Source organism: Bos grunniens, chromosome 23 (assembly GCF_055505025.1).
Source record: "Bos grunniens cultivar Pamir isolate PY7600 chromosome 23, Bosgru_T2T1.0, whole genome shotgun sequence".
Classification (NCBI taxonomy): domain Eukaryota; kingdom Metazoa; phylum Chordata; class Mammalia; order Artiodactyla; family Bovidae; genus Bos; species Bos grunniens.
In genome coordinates this window covers 49,080,604-49,086,573 of record NC_141187.1, presented here as the reverse complement: position 1 = coordinate 49,086,573, position 5,970 = coordinate 49,080,604, and positions in this window count along the sequence as shown.

Below are 5,970 nucleotides of genomic sequence, written 5' to 3'. Positions count from 1 at the left end.
TTACAGCCCCTGGGGTCGCAAAGAGTCAGACACGACTGAGCAACTAAACCACCCCAGTGGGAAAAAAAAAAGAAAAAAAAGGCCTAGTGACAGGACTTAACACCAGAGCTCTCAAGTCAAGGCCAAGTGGGGTGGATTCTGAGGTCCTCGAGGGGTCCTTCCTACTTATACCACTGCCAGTCCGTCCAGTCTGACCAGTAAGACTGCCTGGTCTTTTAGGGTTCACCAAAACTCTTTTAGGGTTTTAGGGTGAACTCTTTTAGGGTTCACCTGGCTGGAGACAGGTGCTGTTTGTTATCTAGGGGGATGAAGGGTGCTCCCCACCCCACTTCATATATTATAGTCTGAACCCTCAGTACCTTGGAATGAGACCGTATTTAAGTTAATAAGAACTTTAAAGAGGTAATTAAGTTAAATGAGGTCATATGGGTGGGTTGTGATCTCATATAATTGGCGTCCTTAGAAGAAGAGACTAGAACGCACACAGATGGAAAGACCACAGGAGGACACGGGAGAAGAAAGTCGTCCGCAAGCCTCAGAAGACACCCGCCCTGCTGGCACCGTGACCTTGGACTCCTAGCCTCTGGAACTATGAGAAAAAATACTTCTGTTGTTTAAGCGCCCCCATCTGTGGTCCTCTGTTGTGGAGGCCCAGGCAAAGTCAAACCCCATCCAAGTCTTCCCTTCGCTGGGTGAGACTGAGCCTCAGGAAGTCCTTCTGTTTTGGAGGGGGACCTGTGCCCGGGAATAGCCACCCAGGGGGCTTCTACCCTGGAATTCAGCTCAGGGAAGGAGGCACCTCTTCTCTGATATCACAGTGAACTCCCTTTTCTCATTTTCCTCTCCGTGCTTTTTAACACAACAAAATACAAGACCAGTGAGAGGCAAACCAAGCCAAGTTGCTAAGGAAGGTCCAGCCACGGTCCCCGTTGTCCAGGAAAGGGGACAGCCTGCAGTCCCCTGCAGCTCACAGTCCACACCATCTGTGACTATACGGGTGGGTCCCTGACTTCTCAGTAGGGGCCCTTTTCACACGAAGAATTGACAGGGAAGAACAAATCTGACTCCATGTTGGATCTGTTCCTTTTCCTTGGACCTTTGTATTCTATTGCTTCTGCTACAAGTTAATCACTAAAATGATATTGTGTGCGACTCCTTCACCTCCTTCACGACCCAGGGACTATATAGCCCACCAGGCTCCTCTGTCCATGGAATTCTCCAGGCAAGAATACTGGAATGGGTTGCCATTTCCTTCTCCAGGGGATCTTCCCCACCCAGGGTTCGAACCGGCATCTCTTGTGCCTCCTGCATTGGCAGGCGGGTTCTTTGTCACTGCACCCGCCACCTGGAAAGCCCAAAATGATGTCGCCTATAACTTAGAATATACATAAATGCCCATCTACGGAAACCCTGCCTCCCAAGCCTAAACATTAGGTTAGAATACCTTTGTTCAGTTCACAGGAAACAGTCTGACCAGGCCCACCTGTGAGTGGCTGCAGGAAGGAAGACATTGATACATTCCCCTCTGGAGTCTGGCCAGAGTCAGGAAATAACTGCAACAACTTATCACCTTTTTACTTTACAGTGTCCTCCCCCCCAACTCCTTCTATAAAAGAAACTATTAATAGCATCAAACCTGGGCAAGAAGGTTCTTTGGGACACCAGTCTGCTGTCCTGCCAGTCTGCTGGCTTTCCAGATAAAGTTGCTTTTCCTGCCTTAACAGCTGTCCCGATTTATTGCCCGGTCATGCAGCGAGGAAGGAGATCCAACCAGTCCATTCTAAAGGAAATCAACCCTGAATATTCACTGGAAGGGCTGATGATGAAGCCACTTGACTTGCAGAGCCGACTCACTGGAAAAGACCCTGATGCTGGGAAAGATTGAGAGCAAGAGGAGAAGGGGGTGACAGAGGGTGAGATGGCTGGATGGCATCACCTACTCAATGGACGTTGAGTTTGAGCAAACTCAGGGAGATGGTGATGGACAGGGAGGCCTGGTCTGCTGCAGTCCACGGGGTCACAAAGAGCTGGACACGACTGAGCGACTGAACATAGGCAGTGAGCAATACCAGTTTGGACCTTTAACAGTCTGGGCGAAGCCTGGCTGGTAAGCATGGAGTAGGCATTGTCGGTGAGTTAGACAGTTTTTGCCATTTATGAAATAAAAGACGTGAACGTTCCTTTGCTTCTCATGTCAATTCACTCTCGGCCATTTCCGATCCTCTCCCTTCCATCACTATAACATCTTTTCGGCCGAAGCTTATTTCCGACACCAGGAACGGCTTTTGCTTTTGCATTGCTAGGTAACAATATCCAACCACTGCACGCTCGTCCTATTTACTTGTTCCTACTGGGCTGTTCAGGATCACTTCCCCCTAACTCACAGAGGAACCCTCGCTCCCAAGCAGGAACCAGACCCACGATGGAAACACCACCCGCTGGGTCCAGCCACGGCACCCGGGTCTGTTCTGTGCTCCCGAGTCCTGCTCTTGACTCACCCGCCGCAGCCACGTCTCTCACGTTACGTTTTCGATACGACTTTAAAAAGGCAAATGAATTAATGTGTGCCTTGAGGATTTAAGCAAGCTGCCAGTAAAATCTGTTTTGTTTTCACAGCTGTGCTTGCACGCTGAGATGATGCTGTTTCAAGAGAGATAGCCTGATGTAATGCTGTGACCGCGCGATTGTCATCGGGCTGAAGAGGAGAGCATTGTGATCGCAATGGAAAAGAGAAGTGAGGTCTGCATCCGCGGGCTCAGATCCCACTCACTGCAATAATCTCAACCTTTGAGCAAGGCTAGGAGGGGAAATTACTGCAAGCTGCTGAATACACATGACATCATCTCGCCACCCACAAATCTTAGGAGCTTGACAGCCCAGAAGATGGCATACGCGCAAAGGAAGACAACTCCAACCGAGCTGACAGGTTCTGTGGGTTTGAGAGGAAACACTGTCGCAACAGTAATTCTCTGCCCCGTGTTCTTTTTCCGTTTGGCACCTGTGGGCACCGTGAAGTCAGGACCATGACAACAAGCCATTAGCTTCCCCCAGAGCCACGTCAAAGCGCCCTCTGTGAGGCGATTTGTGAGCTTCAGAGCCCCTTTCCATTAGCACTTTCACAGCCTGGGGCTTGGGAAGCTGGGGTCTGAACACGAACGGGTGCAATTGTGTGGTCAGTCCTTAAGCTACCTTTCCTGCTCTCACCACAGAGTTCCTACGTGCCATGTACAGACCCAAGTTGTCAAAGGTCACAAAGAGGCTGCTTCCTGCCTGCTGACTCTGCAGCTGCTCCCCTGTGTTGGCCGGGATGCGGGACACATTTTTTGTGTATGTGTTCAAATTCTCTTCCATTAAAGGACACACAACTTCTTGACATGTGATTTTGGAAATTCTACTGTATCCATATCAGGGAACTGTGAGATGAAATATTTCCTGCCATATTGGCGGGCAATAAACGTCACAGCCATCAGCGATTTCGGGCCTCCAAAAACATGACGAGGGCTCCCAAAAGGGAATACAATGCCTGCTATTCAGCAGATGCTTATAATTAGGTTTTAATCAAAGTTATTCTAAAAATTGTTTGGGAAGCTCTTTGGATTTCAGAACAACGAAGGATTATGGAGCTATACCCAAAGAGAACAACAAGTAAGTTACTTCTTTTACATTAAATTTCCTTAACTGATAAAATACTCTTTTAGGAAGACACACCCCACAGAGATTGCTCCAGGGGAGCGAGCAGCTCGGGGGAAGTAAGCAGCAGCGCTTCGCCACTTCCTCCTGAGTGAACAGGAATTAAGGATGCAGACAGCTCGGGAAACAGGATCTGGCCCGACAGCCAGCGTGCTTATAAAAGGAATGAATTCAGTGAGCTTGAGAAGAGCGCCAGGTTCCTTAGCCTGATACCTGGTTTTCCTTGCTAAGTTGCTTCAGTCGTGTCCGACTCTTTTCGACCCCATAGATGGCAGCCCACCAGGCTCCCCCGTCCCTGGGATTCTCCAGGCAAGAACACTGGAGTGGGTTGCCATTGAGGCTTGAGAAGAGCGCCAGATTCCTTAGCCGGATACCTGGTTTTCCTTACTTAATAATAATCTTTGATGTTTAGGCTGCCCTCCCTCTTTGCTGCAAACCTGACTCCCACTTGGCGCTTCGCAGGGCTATGGAGATGCTGTCTCCTGGGCTCAGAGTCCCTAACCTTCCCACCAAATAAAATAACTCTCTACTTTCAGGCTGTGACTACTTTTGTAGTCGACAGAACTGTATATGCTATAATCATCAAAGTGGGAATAAATCAGAAAGGTACAGTTCAGAAGGAACAAACAGTGCCAGAACCACGAGGCACCTGGACACAAGGCTTTGGGGGAAGAAAAATTCCTACATCTCCATTTACTCACTTTCAGGGCTTGGTCTAGCACATTTAGGATTTCCTGGGAAAGCTGCTTATAATTAGGTTTTAATCAAACTTATTCTAAAAATTGTTTTGAAAGCTCTTTGGATTTCAGAACAATGAAGGATTATGGAGCTATACTCCAAGAGAGGAACAAATAAGTTACTTCTTTTACATTAAATTTCCTTAACTGACAAACTATTCCTTTAAGAAGACACAGTTCTATTTCTGTAGTCTTTCAGTTTTTAACATTTTATAAATAACCTATTAATACTTATTGTTGGAAAAATGTTAAAAACTCCATCAGTAGACTTAAGGCAAAATCTTCCCAGATGACTTCCCTTCTAGAAGCTCCACAGATGCAGCTCAAGGCAGGGCAACACCTTGTCTGCACAAAGTCCTCGTGTGAGGTCCCTCACCTCCCCCTTCCTCCCTGATCCAGCCTTACCTTGATGGTTAGAGACAGGAACAGCAGGGTTAAGGACACCCAGATTTTTGCCAGCTGTGGTAGCCAGCCGAGTGGCAGAGACGGGATGAGCACTCACACGCTCTGCATCTCAACAGCCTGTGTGGTTTCTGCCGACACAACGGTTTCCACCGTCATGGGGATTATTCTTAATACCTTGTCAACGGTCAGGGGTCATTGGTGGGTAGACATCGTTCACCCAAACCAAGGTAGACTGGGTCTCCCAGGTTGGTGGGGCCCAACCTACCCTCCCCTGGCTCCTGTCCCGGTTTAGCCTGGGAGTTTGGGAGCACTTTGCCAGATTTGGATAATGTCCCATCCTATCCCCCAGCAGCTCGTCAAGTGGCCGTTTCATTTGCTCTAAATTTACCATCATGTTCTTACAAATGTGTGTGATTTATCAATAGTGATCTGTCCCTCGAAAATCACAATACGATCATCCCACGATCATACTTGTGTCATGACTCCCAAAAGAGTGCAAATAACCCCACGTATTTTCTGTCTTGAAACTGAATTCTAAGAAGCAGCACTCGGCATTCTTCTCCCTTCCTCCTCCTTCTACGGTTGGCTTCTAGGGTTTCCAGCCTGTGTCTCCCCATTCCAGAAACACATCTCTTCAGGAATCAAGAAAGCCTTTCCCATTCAAGGAAGAACATTCCCAGACATCGTCTAGAAACCTTCCCGCGTAACATTCTGGAGGGTAGTACAGAAAACTCTCAGGGACGAAGAGGTGTCAGGAGTGACGTGGGTTTGTTTGACTGATTTGGTATCCGATGGCATCCGTTCATAAAAGACCAACGCCTATGACTAGCCAGGTCCTTCCTTGAGACCCAGGCGTTGAATTCTTCTGGAAACACCCTCACACTGTGCCACTGGCAGTCAGGGAGACACTTCTCTGTTGTCAACGACTCTCTCTGAGGCGACTCACCTCCGTTTTATTTGTTGACTGTCTCCCTTCTCCCTATACCAGAAGCTCAGAGATGTCAAAAGTGGTCTTTTCTGCATCTCTGTTTTCCCAAGGCCGAACACCATTCTGGGCCCTCCAGAAAGATTTGTGAATTAATGACAAAGGTGGCATCTCTTCCATTTCAAAGGAGAAAGCATCTTTTGCCTGAGGAGC